We start from the raw sequence: 16810 nt of genomic DNA on the forward strand, positions 1-16810 counted from the left end.
AACCAAGATGTTTCCTCGGGTGTGCCAGCCCACCAGGAATAGATTTGAAAAGTGAAACTGTCCAATTATTAATATTTAGACAACTCATAAAGTATTAATTATATTAAAACCTCAGTATAATATATTAATCCAGTTGAATGAATGCATTTACTGGATTTGTTCAATTAAGAAAAATCCAGACATGACAATGAATGGGGATTTTTTTTTTTTTTTTTACTGTTTTATCATTTTATTATTATTACATATAATTACTACCTCATTCTGTTCTGGAATTCAAGTATTTAACAATTTAAAAAATACAAATTAAAGGTAGTGAAAACTAATTGAGATTTAGCAATTCAATAACTTCCTATCTACCTTTTGTACTAAAAAGAAGCAAAATTGGTGTTGGCAATACTGGACTTTTTTTTTACTTGTTTACCAATAAACTTTGTTCTTATTCTGTCCTGGAATTCAACTATTTAGCAATTAAAAAATGAGAAAACATTACAAAAAAAGATGCTCTGGGAAACTACGCTGCTTGGAACACTAACCACACAGACGCCTGCTGCTTTTTGTTTTTGGACCGGCTGGAACTTTCGCTAACTTGGAATACCCGCTGGGACGAACATTTGCTTGTTTGGGAACACTTGTTCAACATTGGTGACTATTCGCTATTGTGGCTCAACTACTCTGCTCTTGAACACCTATTTTATGTTAGCTATTTTATTGTGTTTGTGTCGTTTAGATGGGTGTGAGATGAAATTGTCAGAAACGCAAGACAACTGCCTTGTCGCATTTTGCTGGTTGGTTAGTCTAAATTCACCCGTAATAAAATGCATAGGCTAAGTACCAGCTGTGAATTGGCTCAAGTGTAATATAAGGTAAAGTAAATCCAATCTGCTCTTTACAGTGATGTTACATCACAGTCCCCTGCCTTTAATCTTGCCACTTCTGCAGTGTTTTCTTTTGTACAGCATTTTGTGGGAGTACTTCACAGTGTGGGCTACATTTTGTCTGGAAAAAATGAAGAAAAGAGCTACAATAAGTATGAGCAATATGAACACAGGCTCCTCTTCCGCAGGCTCATGTTATGACAAAAGTAAGCTTTTTTTGTTTACATATTTTTGTCTGTTCCAAGGTCCGAAAAATTGTCTTTTTTGTGGTGATTATTAGGATTGATTGGTGGACGAAGATGGGCTCTCCTGATTGGTGCTATCAGAGGGAATAGACCTGTGATTACAGCATGAAAAAGGGAACACCCATCACTCGCTCCATAATTCCACCTGACGATGCTTTGTGAGACAGTTTAAGTAAATTACATTTTGGTTTCACCATTTTACAAATTACATTTGATTACTTTTCTGAGTAAGAAATGTTTTGTTAGTTGTTTTGGTGTTGTTTTTTTTTTAGTTTAGAGATTGAATGTAAAATAACATTATCATTAACATATAAATTACATTATAATAATGTTAAATTATTTTTGTTACACAAAGCGCTGCAGTGACTGACTGTGACTTGAGAGAGCTGCGGCCCTTGTTTCATGTTAGGTCCTGGACACCCAGAGACAGGGTATATCACCCATAGTAAGTATGAGCAATATTAATACTACCACTACACCACTTACGCCGTAGAAGGCCTCGCCCGAAAAAGCTTCTCAGTCAATCTCAAAGTCTATATTTTCCTGGCCCCTCTGCGAGGTGTTCACTTTTTTTTCATTCTGAAGAACACAGTGTGGTATAGAAACAACTTGTTTGAGTCTGAAAACTCTGCTGGACATTGATTTGTGCAGTTTGCGTAGCCATGAATATTAAGTGAGTGGATTACCTGGAGAAATTGAGGGGCTAATAGAGGACACAGTTAAATGTCAGAAAGACAAACTGCCACACACTCAGGGGCACTGCTGAATCCATTATGAATATGGTGAGACCACATATCGTGAAAATTTCCAACGTAAAGCTTGGGCAAAATAAACTGTTTTCGATCTACATGACAGCACATCATCATGCAAGCAATCATGAGGTACATGACATTTTGGGGTTTTTTTTTTTTTGTTTTTTATGGCTACTAAGTCACTAATCATGTTTACCAATACTTAATTTACTGTATGTCTTACTTTGAAAATGAACACAAACAACTATCGACCTATCGATTTTCTACAACGCTTATCCTCTCTAGCGTCGCAGGCGTGCTGAAGCCTACGCCAGTTATCTTCAGGCGAGATGGGGGGGCCACACCCTGAACAGGTCACCAGCCAATCGCAGGGTCATGTAAACAAACATCTATTCACACTCACATTCACACTTATAGGCAATTTAGAGTCTTCAAACAACCTACCATGCATGTTTTTGGGATGTTGGAAGAAAACGGAGTGCCCGGAGAAAACCCACACAGGCACGGGAAGTACATCACAAACTCTGCAAAGGCAGAGCCAGGATTTGAACACAGGTCCTCCAAACTCTGAGGTAGATGTGCTAAGCAGTATTCTACATTATACCAATGTACTGCAGGATACATTACATCATTTTTAAACACTAATAAACATTACATGCATCATATTCATACTATCATTATGTGTCAAAATGCTATACATATGCATATTTTCACTGTATTACAATGGTTATGTATCAAAATTATGTATCAAAAGCTTTCAGTGGTGAATATTCAAGATGTATTTCTTGTCATGATGAATCAAGAAATTGGGGGTCCAATGATGATGTCTTTTCATTGTGGCAGTACACGGATTACCTCCAGGTGAACATACTCTGAGTAAATTGAGTTTTTTGACATCAGATGGTTTGGTACCAGATACAGTTTCCTATCTCACAGGATATAGTTTACATCTATGCATTTTCCATACCACTTACTTTCACAAGGGTCACAGGTGTTCTGGAGTCTATCCCAGCTGACTATGGGCGAGAGGCTGGTACACCCTCAACTGGGCGCCAGCCAGTCGCAGGCCACACACACACATTGAAACACACACACATATAGTATTAAATTGTGTGCATGCGTACTTCATACGTATGTAATGCTGTATATGTACAGTATATATATAGACTCTTGCCCATCAGGAGATGTGTCTTGACTCCCACCTCGGCAATGAAACCTGATTGTAGGCCATCAATTAAGGACTGAACCATCTGATATTCATTTCCACTGACAAGGGGCTGGATTGATCTTTGATTATTGATCGAGGTTCGGTGTTATCTTAGCTTTCCATGCCTTTTTCTAATTCCTTTTCTTCATTCGATCAATACTATTTCCCCTGTGTCATTTCACATTACTCCACACAACTTCATTTCTGACTGGATTTGTTCTACTTTCTTTGTATGTATGGAATATTTGTATTGTCCCCAAAATTTGCTGAAAATTTCATATACAGTCTTTTTCCGGTATTTTCAGGGGTTATGTTCCTTACACCCCTGCAAATAACGACAATCCATGAATTATGGATGCAGTATTAAGACACAATTAGGTTACACAGTTGATTAATGATTAAAACACAGTTGGTTGACAGTGAGACCTGGAAGGGTGTGATTGGGAAGAACGGCCCCCCCGATCAGACCTTGAGTGGTGTTCTGTTACTGGACTTCTGTGCTCATCACTGATTGTCCATAACAAACACAATGTTCAGGCATAAGGGTGTTCATGTGTCCATTTGGCACCAGGACACCCTAGGTCGCAGTCCAATGATCGACTTTGTGGTCGTGTCATCGGACTTGCGACCGCATGTCTTGGACACTCGGGCGAAGAGAGGGGGTGGAGCTGTCAACTGATCACCACCTCGTCGTGAGTTGGCTCTGATGGTGGGGGAAGATGCCAGTCGGCAGGCCCAAACGTATTGTGAGGGTCTGCAGGGAACGGCTGGCAGATTCCCTAGTCAGAAGGAATTTCAACTCCCACCTCCGAAAGAACTTTGCTCATGTCTCAGAGGAGGCGGGGGACATTCAATCCGAGTGGACGATGTTCCACGCCTCCATTGCTGAGGCGGCCGACCAGAGCTGTGCCTGTCGTGGCAGCAACCCACGAACACTTTGGTGGACATCAACAGTGAGGGAGGCTGTCAAGCTGAAGAAGGAGTCCTTATCGGGCATTTCTGGCCTGTGGGACTCCCGAGGCAGCTGATAAGTATCGGCTGCCCAAGCGGAATGCGGCTTCGGTGGTTGCTGAGGCAAAAACCCGGGCATGGGAGTTCGGTGAGCCCATAGAGAATGACTTTAGGATGGCTTCGGGGAAATTCTGGTCCAACTTCCGGCATCTCAGGATGGGGAAGCAGTGCACTGTCAACACTGTATGGTGTGGACAGGGCGCTGCTGAACTCAACTCGAGATGTTGTGAGTCAGTGGGGATAATACTTGGAAGACCTCCTCAATTCCACCAACACACCTTCCCATAAGGAAGCTGAGTCTGGGTGCTCTGAGGCGGGCTCTTCGATCTCTGTGGTTGAAGTCACCGAGGTGGTTAAAAGCCTCCTTGGTGGCAGGGCCCCAGGGGTGGATGAGATTCGCCCCGGAGTTCCTAAAGGCTCTGGATGTTTTGGGCTGTCCAGGTTGACACACCTCTGCAACATCGTGTGAACATTGGGGACAGTGCTTCTAGACTCGCAGACTGGAGTGGTGGTCCCCCTTTTCAAGATGGGTGACCGGAGGGTGTGTTCCAACTATAGAGGGATCACACTTCTCAGCCTCCCTGGTAAGGTCTACTCAGGGGTACTGGAGAGGATGGTCCGTCGGGAAGTCGAGTCTTGGATTCAGGAGGAGCAACATGGTTTTCGTCCTTGGAAGAATCCCCGAGGGTGCATGGGAGTTTGCGCAACCAGTCTATATGTGTTTTGTGGACTTGGAGAAGGCATTCGACCGTGTCCCTCAGGGAGTCCTGTGGGGGGTTCTTCGGAGTATGGGGTCCCAAATCCCCTGATACGAGCTGTTCGGTCCCTGTCTGACCGCTGTCAGAGTTTGGTCCGCATTGCCGGGAATAAGTCAGATTCATTTCCGGTGAGAGTTGGACTTCACCAAGGCTGCACTTTGTCACGATTTTGTTCATAACTTTTATGCACAGAATTTCTAGGCGCAGCCGAAGTGTAGAGGGTGTCCGGTTTGGTGGCCTCAGCATCGCATCTCTGCTCTTTGCAGATGATGTGGTTCTGTTGGCTTCATCAAGCCGAGATCTCCAGCTCTCACTGGAATGATTCGCAGCCGAGTGTGAAGCAGCTGTGATGAGAATCAGCACCTCCAAATCCGAGACTATCGTCCTCAGTCAGAAAAGGGTGGCGTGCCTTCTCCAGGTCGGGGATGAGGAGTTCAATTATTTTGGGGTCTGGTTCACGAGTGAGGAAACAATGGAGCGGGAGATCAACAGACGGATGGGTGCAGCGTCTGCAGTGATGCGGACTGTGTATCGGTCCATTGTGGTGAAGAGAGAGCTAAATCGAAAGGTGAAGCTCTTAATTTACCACTTAATCTACGTTCCTACCCTCACCTATGGGCATTAGCTGTGGGTCATGGCCGAAAGAACAAGATCCCGGATACAAGTGGCCGAAATGAGTTTCCTCTGCAGCGTGTCCGGGCTCTCCCTTAGAGATCGGGTGAGAAGCTCGGTCATCCGGGGGGCTCAGTGTCGAGCTGCTACTCCTCCGCATTGAGAGGAGCCAGATGAGGTGTTCCGGGCATGTCCCACCGGAAAGAGACCCCGAGGATGACCCAGGACACGCTGGAAAGACTATGTCTCTCAGCTGGCTTGGGAAAGCCTCGGGATCCCTCCGGAAGAACTGGAAGAAGTGGCTGGGGAAAGGGAAGTCTGGGTATCCCTGCTGAAGCTACTTCCCCTGCGACCTCACCCGGAAAAGAGGTAGATAATGGATGGATGGATGGATGGATGGATGGATGGATGGATGGATGGATGGTTACACTGGCAGCATGCATGCCAGCACGTGTTTTAGCGTGTATGTAAGCTACCATATGATGATGCTCACGAGACAGTAAGAAACAATTGCATTTGCATTTGTGTGTACACGTGTGTTGTTGGTGGTATTTAATGAAGTCGGGAGAAATGTTATGTTTGTTTTTTTTTTTTTTTGCATTTTAGATGTTCTCCAGAACCCTCTTTTAAAAAGCCAGCTTGTGTGGTCATTTCTTCACCCAAGACATGCTATTCACAAGTTCTGCGGTGCTCACAAGTTATTATCCCATCAATCAGTTTTCATTATGCAGCAGCCTGAGGTACTATATACTGTATATCACCTTCCCTAGTTATGCCCCTCCATAAGACCAGCTTTAATTGAAATTCAACCTTCTGTTTTATGTCTGTATTTAAAGAAGGAAATAAAGGATGTGTCTATCTTTATCCCTGAAAGTGTAGTAACCTAAATCAGAATAGAATGATCCTATCGCTGCTTCAATCCATCATGCCCCACTTCATTGCTTCAGCAACTCCCTTTGACTGTGGAAACTGGCTAGATGCCCACATCAGTTCATGCACCAGTGTGTTATTTCAACAACCGAGGCGGAATAAAACAACACTTATTTTTGTAGTGGAGTACAGGCAGTGTACTTGATGGAGGGATGAAACAGAAATTAGTTTTGCCACTCCATGTTTTACTCTTGGCTCTTTGGCAAATAATTACAATATCTCTCATAATTATTTCTCCAGAATAAAATGTCTTGATCAGCTGGTAAAGCGTTGGCCTCAAAGTTCTGAGGTCCCAGGTTCAATCCTGGACATGTTTGTGTGGTGTTTGCATGTTCTCCCCGTGCCTGCGCGGCTTTTCTCCGGGCACTCCGGTTCCTCTCATATCACAAAAACATGCCACATTAATTGGACACTAAATTCCCCTAGGTGTGATTGTTAGTGCAGTTATTTGTCTCGATGTGCCCTGCGATTGACTGACAACCAGTTCAGGGTGTACCACACCTGATGCCCGTTGACAGCTGGGATAGGCTCCAGCACTCCCTGTGACCCTTGTGAGGATAAGCGGCTAAGAAAATGGATGGATGAAAATGTCTTGATAAAATGTAGATATATAAATAACACTAGATCGTTGTTTAATACAGTAGTGATGCTAGCCCAACAGCAGGTTACTTTCAGCACCACCCCTCTACTGTCACCCATTCATCTTATGATTTTATACAGTTTTCAACTGCAAAAAATTAACTAATAAGAGAAATTAGTGTCACTCGGACCAAACCCGGTTAAACACTAAAATGAGTTATCCTCACAAGGGTCGCGGAAGTGCTGGAGCCTACCCCAGCTTTCAACAGGCGGAAGGCAGGGTACACCCTGAACTGGTTGCCAGCCAATCGCAGGGCACCTAGCAATAGCCAACAGTCGCACTCACAATCACACCTTGGGGCAATTTAGAGTCTCCAATAAATGGATGTTTTTGGGGTGTCGGAGGAAACCGTAGTGGCCGGAGAAAACCCACGGAGACACAGGGAGAACATGCTGTCCACATAGTGGGGAAGCGGAGTGGAGCAGTATTTGAACCCTTGTTCTCAGAACTGTGTGGCACACTCTCTAATCAGTCATCCCACCGTTTCCATTTTAATATTCCTACATTCATATTTTTTGGTATTCATTTTTTCTATACTATAACAAAGCTCAGTGGTTAGAGCATTGGTTTGGTATATCAGGGGTTGTGAGTTCGTATCTCACTGTGCCTCTACTCCCCAAGAGGGGTTGCGTCAGGAAAGGCATCCGGCGTGAAAACTGCCAAACAAATATGAGCCTTCATCTGCGATGTCACGCTGTGGCAACCCCTAACGGGACAAGCCGAAACAAACTTGCTTCATCCACACCTGGTCTAAAACTGTTCTGCCCTTTAAGACTATTTTGTTATTAACGGTCATCAACATACCAAGGGTATGCATTGTCTTCTTCTTCTTTCCTTTCGGCTTGTCCCGTTAGGGGTCGCCGATACGTAAAAAAAAAAAATTGCCAGCTTGATTATTTATTCTTTGTCCAAGTAGTGTAGTGAGTGAGTGACAAAGGACATACTCACTAGATCATTTCATCAGACATGTCAAGCTCAGGATCCATTTGAAGTGAGCAGAGCAATGGCCCACATACAACAGGCCCATCTGACAGGAGGGTCCCCAAAGGATTGTCAGAGCACAGATGGAATTACTAAAAGTCTGTATTTCAAAGCATCAAAAAGGGCTACATTGCCAACAAGTAGAACAAAGTAAATTACAATGTACCAAAAGAACAAAGTAATAAACAGAGTCTTCTTCTTCTTTTCCTTTCGGCTTGTCCCGTTAGGGGTCGCCACAGCGTGTCATCTTTTGCCATCTTAGCCTATCTCCTGCATCTTCCTCTCTAACCCCAACTGCCCTCATGTCTTCCCTCACCACATCCATAAACCTTCTCTTTGGTCTTCCTCTCGCTCTTTTGCCTGGGAGCTCCATCCTCAGCATCCTTCTACCAATATACTCACTCTCTCGCCTCTGAACATGTCCAAACCATCGAAGTCTGCTCTCTCGAATCTTGTCTCCAAAACATCCAGCTTTGGCTGTCCCTCTAATGAGCTCATTTCTAATCCTATCCAACCTGGTCACTCCGAGCGAGAACCTCAACATCTTCATTTCTGCCACCTCCAGTTCAGCTTCCTGTTGTTTCTTCAGTGCCACCGTCTCTAATCCGTACATCATGGCCGGCCTCACCACTGTTTTGTAAACTTTGCCCTTCATCCTAGCAGAGACTCTTCTGTCACATAACACACCAGACACCTTTCGCCAGCTGTTCCAACCTGCTTGGACCCGTTTCTTCACTTCCTGACCACACTCTCCATTGCTCTGTATTGTTGACCCCAAGTATTTGAAGTCGTCCACCCTCGCTATCTCTTCTCCCTGTAGCCTCACTCTTCCCCCTCTACTTTTCTCATTCACGCACATATATTCTGTTTTACTTCGGCTAATCTTCATTCCTCTCCTTGCAGTGCATGTCTCCATCTTTCCAATTGTTCCTCTGCATGCTCCCTGATTTCACTGCATATGACAATATCATCTGCGAACATCATGGTCCAAGGGGATTCCAGTCTAACCTCATCTGTCAGCCTATCCATTACCACTGCAAACAGGAAGGGGCTCAGAGCTGATCCCTGATGCAGTCCCACCTCCACCTTAAATTCCTTTGTCACACCTAAGGCACACCTCACCATTGTTCTGCTGCCATCATACATGTCCTGTACTATTTTAACATACTTCTCTGCCACACCAGACTTACGCATGCAGTACCACAGTTCCTCTCTTGGTACTCTGTCATAGGCTTTCTCTAGATCCACAAAGACACAATGTAGCTCCGTCTGACCTTCTCTGTACTTTTCCACAAGCATCCTCAAGGCAAATAATGCATCTGTGGTACTCTTTCTAGGCATGAAACCATACTGTTGCTCGCAGATACTTACTTCTGTCCTGAGTCTAGCCTCCACTACTCTTTCCCATAACTTCATTGTGTGGCTCATCAACTTTATTCCTCTATAGTTCCCACAGCTCTGAACATCCCCTTTGTTCTTAAAAATGGGAACTAGAACACTTTTCCTCCATTCTTCAGGCATCTTTTCACCCGCTAGTATTCTGTTGAATAAGTTAGTCAAAAACTCCACAGCCATCTCTCCAAATTGCTTCCATACCTCTACCGGTATGTCATCAGGACCAACTGCCTTTCCATTTTTCATCCTTTGTAATGCCTTTCTGACTTCCCCCTTAGTAATCATTTCCACTTCCTGGTCCTTCACTCTTGCCTCTTCAACTCTTCCTTCTCTCTCATTTTCTTCATTCATCAACTTCTCAAAGTATTCTTTCCATCTATTTAGTACACTACCGGCACCAGTCAACAAATTTCCATCTCTATCCTTAATCACCCTGACCTGCTGCACATCCTTCCCATCTCTATCCCTCTGTCTGGCCAACCTGTAGAGATCCTTTTCTCCTTCTTTCGTGTCCAACCTGGTGTACATGTCTTCATATGCCTCTTGTTTAGCCTTTGCCACCTCTACCTTTGCCCTACGTCGCATCTCGATGTACTCCTTTCGCCTCTCCTCAGTCCTCTCAGTATCCCACTTCTTCTTCGCTAATCTCTTTCCTTGTATGACTCCCTGAATTTTGGGGTTCCACCACCAAGTCTCCTTCTCCCCTTTCCTACCAGATGACACACCAAGTACTCTCCTGCCTGTCTCTCTGATCACCTTGGCTGTCGTCGTCCAGTCTTCCGGGAGCTTCGGTTGTCCATCGAGAGCCTGTCTCACCTCTTTCCGGAAGGCCGCACAACATTCTTCCTTTCTCAGCTTCCACCACATGGTTCTCTGCTCTAACTTTGTCTTCTTAATCTTCCTACCCACCACCAGAATTATCCTACATACTACCATCCTATGCTGTTGAGCTACACTCTCCCCTACCACTACTTTACAGTCAGTAACCTCCTTCAGATTACATCGTCTGCACAAAATATAATCTACCTGCGTGGTTCTACCTCCGCTCTTGTAGGTCACTATATGTTCCTCCCTCTTCTGGAAATAAGTGTTCACTACAGCCATCTCCATCCTTTTTGCAAAGTCCACCACCATCTGCCCTTCAAAGTTCCTTTCCTGGATGCCGTACTTACCCATCACTTCTTCATCGCCCCTGTTTCCTTTACCAATATGTCCATTACAATCTGCACCAATCACAACTCTCTCGCTGTCTGGGATGCTCAGAACTACTTCATCTAGTTCCTTCCAGAATTTCTCTTTCAACTCTAGGTCACATCCTACCTGTGGTGCATAGCCGCTAACCACATTATACATAACACCCTCAATTTCAAATTTTAGTCTCATCACTCGATCTGATACTCTTTTCACCTCCAAGACATTCTTAGCCAGCTCTTCCTTTAAAATAACCCCTACTCCATTTCTCTTCCCATCTACTCCGTGGTAGAATAATTTAAACCCTGCTCCCAAACTTCTAGCCTTACTACCTTTCCACCTGCTCTCTTGGATGCACAGAATATCAACCTTTCTCCTAATCATCATGTCAACCAACTCCTGAGCTTTTCCTGTCATAGTCCCAACATTCAAAGTCCCTACACTCAGTTGTAGGCTCTGTGCATTCCTCTTTTTCTTCTGACGCTGGATCCGGTTTCCTCCTCTTCTTTGTCTTCGACCCACAGTAGCTGAATTTCCACCGACGCCCTGCAGGTTAGCAGTGCCGGGGGCGGGCGTTGTTAACCCGGGCCACGACCGATCCGGTATGGGATTCTTTAGATGAACGCTCATATTTGTTTGGCACAGTTTTTACGCCGGATGCCCTTCCTGACGCAACCCTCTGCATTTATCCGGGCTTGGGACCGGCCTACAGATTGCACTGGTTTGTGCCCCCCATAGGGCTGCATTAAAGTAATAAACAGAGTATGCTAGAAAAATAAATAGTAGCATACATAAGTTACAAAATACAAAGAGTCATTCAATTATTCATTTACTGCACTGCTTATCCTCAATAGTATCCGGAGTGTGCGGAAGCGTATCCCAGCTTTTGTTGGGTGAAATGTTAGCTAGACCCTGAATTGGTCACCAGCCACTCGCAGGGCACAAGTAGAAACAAAGAACCATTTGCACACACATTAACACTTACGAGCAATTTAAAGTCTTTAATTAATGCATGTTTTTGGGATGTGGGAGGAAAATGGAGTGCCCGGAGAAAACCCAGACAGGCACGGAAAGTACATCACAAACTCCACAAAGGCAGAGCCAGGATTTGAACTCTGGTTCTCAAAACTGTGAGGCAGATGTGGTAACCAGTCACCTAAACAAAGAGTAACAAAAAAGGAGTAACCAGGAATACACTAAAAACTGTCAAAGGGTGCTATGGACGATAAGAGGTACAGAAAATATTCAACAAGCAAATCCAAATGAAACCCAAAAAAACACACACAGGAAGTTTCATGATGAGTTAGAAATGATCCAGCACCAGCATGGTGTGGTCATAGGGCTTAAGACTAAGACAAAGATGAAGTCTTACATTACAATTGCTCCCAAGTGTACATCTCCCTGTTCAACTCCTTTCTGTCCTGCCAAGTGGAAACCAAGAAAAATGCAAGGTGCACCAACTAACAGGGAAAAAAATTCCCAAGGTATAACATGATGACAAAAGGTTCACGTAATTCCATGAGCAGCATGTTATTTGTATGAACTATACAGTACTCAGTGTTGGGGCATGGATATACAAACCCAATTCCATAAAGTTGGGACGTTGTTTTAAACAAAGAAAAACAGAATACTGTACAATCAATATAATTAATTAAATACACTAAAAAGACGAGCTATTTAATGTTCAAATGGATAAACTTTGTTTTGAGCAAATCATTAATTTTGAATTTTAAGGCTACAACACATTTAAAAAAATGTGGGTTTACCCCCATGTTACATGACCTTTTAACAACATTCAATAAATGTTTGGGAACTGAGTACACTAATTGTGGAAGCTTTGTAGGTGTATATTTCTCAATTTTTGCTTGATGTACAGCTTCAGCTGTTCAACAGTCCAGGGTCTCCGTTGTCATATTTTACACTTCATAATTCCTACCATTTTCCATGGGAGACACTGACAATCTTTTATTATGAAGCCAAGCTACGTATTGGAACACATACAGAATGTGGTTTGGCATTGTCTGACTGAAAGAAGCAGGGGCGTCCATGAGAAAGATGTTGCTTGGATGACAGCAATTGTTTCTCCAAAACTTGTATGCACTTTTCAGCATTAAATGTGCCTTTCCTATGCCATTGGCATGAATACAGCCCCATACAATCACAGATTCTGGCTTTAGAACTTTACGTCCGTAACAATCCGGATAGTTCTTTTCTTCTTTGGGCTGGAAGACACGATGTCCACAATTTCCCAAAAGAATTCAACATATGGGCAACACGGTGGTGCAACTGGTTAGCATTGCTGTCACAGTTCTGAGGACTGGGGTTCACATCCTGGTCCCGCCTGTGTGGAATTTGCATGTTCTCCCTGTGCCTGTGTGGGTTTTCTCCGGCAACTCCAGTTTCCTCCGACATCCCAAAAACATGCACTAATTGGAAATTGTAAATTGCCTGTACGTGCGATTGTGGAAGTGACTGGTTGGTTGTTTCTATGTGGCCTGCGATTGGCTGGCAACTAGCTCAGGGTGTACCCCGTCTCCTGTGCAATGACAGCTGGGATTGCTTCCAGCACTCCCGTGACCCTTTTGGGGATAAGCGGCTCAGAAAATGGATGGATGGAATATGAAATATGGACTCGTTCAAACACAAAAAACTTTTCCACTTTACATCAGTCCATCTTAGATGAGCTCGGGCCTGGGTATTATTAATAAATGGATTTTGGTTGACATAGTAGAGTTTTAAGTTGCAATCACAGCTGTCGCACCGAACTGTATTTACTGACATTGGTTTTCTGATGTGTTCCTGAGCCCATAAGGTGATATCCTTTTCACATTGATGTCGGTTTTTGATGCAGTGCCCTCTGAGGGATCGCAGGTCATGGCCATTCATTGTTGGTTTTCGACCTTGTCATGCAGTGATTCCTCCAGATTCTCTGAAGCGTTTGATGATGCAGTACTCTGTTACATGCATCAAATTCCAAGATAATTATTTCCTAAAAAAATAATAAAGTTAATCAGTTTTTCACATTAAATATCTTGTCTTTATAGTGTATTTTGTAAAATGTAGGTTGGACATGGATTTGCAAATCACTGTATTCCGTTATTATTCATGTTTAACACGTCCCAACTTCATTGGAATTGGGTTTGCTTCAATCGTACGGATTGTAGGTCTCTTTATTGCAGTACACAGAGATGCATAAATTTTACCTGAAACAGAATAGAATTGGAATGGTGATATAAGTCCATTTTTTTTATTGTTATTGTTGCTAGGTTTGGGGTCAGGGGGAGTGTTGGGGGGGGCAACAGAAAGCATGGATTTACAATAGTCAAGCCGACTGGAAATAAAAACATGCATTATCATCTCGGTATTGGGCCGAGAGAGAATGGTGCAGACTCTGGCTATTCTTTAAATGATAAAAACCTGGTTTTATTATATTTTTAATGTGTGGAGTAAGAGTGAGCTTTGTGTATAAAATAATGGCCAGCATTTTCACCAATGGGGAAGGTTTTTAGGACAGCCCTTGTAGTTTAAGAAGAGGTTTTCCTCTTTGGCCCTCAGGGCCACTGACTAAAGCTTCAGTTCTGTTGTTTCCTGGTTAAGATGGAGAAAGTTCCCCGCCATCCAGATCTGATGTCCAAAATGTAGTTAAAAAGTGTATCCTTTGGACTGGTGTCATTAAACAATGGCTATAAGGCATAGATTTCTAGTCTATACAATATGTGATACTTCAGCAACGGACAAGCTGATATACGTTCCACAAAAAAAATTGCAATGAAGCAGGCCCACAGTCGGTGAACCGCGATTTCCATCCATCCATTTTCTGAGCCGCTTATCCTTATGAGGCGTTGCAGGAGTGCCAGAGACTATCCCAGTTACTATCGGGCAGGAGGCGAAGTACATCCTGAACCGGTTGCCAGCCAATCGCAGGGTACATGAAGACAAACACAAGAGTCGCACTCACAATCACACCTACGATCAGTTTATAGTGTCCAATTAATGCATGTTTTTGGGATGTGGGAGGAAACCGGAGTGGCCAGAGAAAACCCACAACAGCACAGAGAGAACATGCAAACTCCATATAGGCATGGCTGGGATTTGAATCCCGGTCCTCAGAACTATGAGGCCAACACACTAACCAGTTGTGCATTTCTGCCCCCTGAACCGCGATTTAAAGGTTGAAATGTATTATCATGCGAGTGTGGCAAGCTGAGTTTTGACCTGTCAAGATAAACTGAAGGTTCTCCTACGACCAAACTTAAAGTTGAACAATACTAAGAAATGAAACACCTTTAGTAGTAGTTTGTGCGCATTTTAATTCAACTGCAACAGGCCATCCACGCAGATGTCTGTCAGCCATCGAAACCTGGCCAAGGAACTACAGCCAAGCAAGTGCACACCTGTGGTGCATATTATAAATATTTAACATCAAGCTATGTTCACAGTGTTAATGAGTACCAGTGGTCAGGTAAGAGACAGCTTGGTAGTGGAGGCTGGGCTCCACATCAGTGAGGAAAGGGCATTGAGACTTCACACAATATGAGTAAATCATTAATGCAGATGAGAGAGTCATGTAATCAACATATTGGGTTGTTGATGAGGTAAAGGTCGACTCACCTGTCATGAAAATTACCTTGTTTTCAGATGTGTATGTATGTAATATGTTGAACTTACAGCCATGCTACCCTGAGAACGCCCAAATCCCATCAGATCTCGGAAGCTAGCCCTGGCCCTGGTTAGTACTTGATTGGGAGACCGCCTGGGAATACCAGGTGCTGTAAGCTTCTCTCCCCGGGTAAAATGCAGAGGGGCTGGGTCAGGAAGGGCATCTGGCCTAAAACTGTGCCAAACAAATATGCGTTCATTTGAAATTACACACTGTGGCGACCCCTAACAGGACTAGCTGAAAGGAAAAGAAAAAGATATATGTAATATATTGAAAAGCAGATTTCACAATCATGTTCAAGAGCAAGTAAATAGCTTTCTTCCCTCTACTTGTTTTCAACAAACTAACACAAGATGGACTTGGCAGCATTTCACGGTCTTAGTAATTACTTTCTTTTTATTTGAATTTATATTGAGTCTGTGATCCAATTTAACTAGCCTTTTGTCTTATACAAAACTACTTGAGACATTTATCTATGCCCTATTTAATTTCATAACGTTCATACTGTTCTTGTTTTGATTCTTTGGAGAATGTACCCAGTCAGTAAAGCAAAGTCATAAAATGCGTAATGGGAGGTTGGTCTGTAAACAAATACAATCAAGGGAAATGGCAGTCAAGACCTACAGTACAATTTGGCTCAGTTAACAAATCAATGCTAGTGGTGAGTTGGATCTGATGGTGAAGGAGGATGCTTAAAGGTCAGGTGTCATGAAATGGATGATTTTTAGTATTGTTATTAATGAAAACATGTCAGCCAATATGGGCCCATGCGTTTTTTTTCCACCACAAAACATGATTTTGACGTATACAGCTTTTTGTAACTACCGCCATGAAAATCCTTTGTTTTCGAGAAGAAGCAGGAAGTGACGTAAAAGACAGTGGCGCCCCCAAGTGGAATCGTTTGTTTCTATTAGTTTTACCCCGGGAAGGTAGATCGTTGTTCCTTCGTGTTAGCCAAAATGCCGGCTCATTGCATTGCTGGATATTGCTTGAACACTCGGGAGAATGGAATTAACCTTCATAAATTTTAAAGAGACCTGGTTTTATTTTGAAAAATGGATTGCACGGGTGCAGAGGACGAGAGCTTCGTGGGTTCCAAATCACAGGTAGGTGTGTATTCAGCTACTAAAAAGAATAATAGTTTGGGGCGGACCACGTAATCGGTCTCTCATACTGTAACAAAAGATCCACGTATGAAATGTGTTGATGTGCGCGTCGGACGGGGTCGGGCTGCTGCGTGGACGGTGACGAATCTGAAGAACCCAGCCAACAATGTCTCACTCAGCCTCGTGCGCGCAGTAATGCGCCCCGGCTCGATAGTGTTCATCGCGTACTGCGGTGGCTGTGTACAACCCTCTAAAAGCAGCACGCCTCGGCTCCATTATATGCCACCACGGCGCCTAACATCAGCCACACCGGCTGAGGCGCCGCGTTCGGCGATCACAGCTTCTGCGAAAGCTGCGCGTCGGGCTTTGCGACGGGGGCGGCTCTGGAGAACCTAGCCCAGAATGCGTCACTCAGCCGCGTGCGCGCATAAAGTGCCCCGGCTCGAC

General features: G+C 43.9%; 1 long non-coding RNA gene across 1 annotated transcript; it reads left to right on the forward strand.

Annotated features, from left to right (window-relative positions):
- Positions 1-773: 773 nt before the first annotated feature.
- Positions 774-1287, forward strand: LOC133498839 (uncharacterized). The gene is made up of 3 exons (XR_009794478.1): positions 774-863; positions 940-1081; positions 1156-1287. It is a non-coding gene; the product is annotated as an uncharacterized LOC133498839 (long non-coding RNA).
- The last annotated feature ends 15523 nt before the right edge of the window (positions 1288-16810 follow it).

The sequence above is a fragment of the Syngnathoides biaculeatus genome, chromosome 4 (genome assembly GCF_019802595.1).
Source record: "Syngnathoides biaculeatus isolate LvHL_M chromosome 4, ASM1980259v1, whole genome shotgun sequence".
Taxonomy (NCBI): domain Eukaryota; kingdom Metazoa; phylum Chordata; class Actinopteri; order Syngnathiformes; family Syngnathidae; genus Syngnathoides; species Syngnathoides biaculeatus.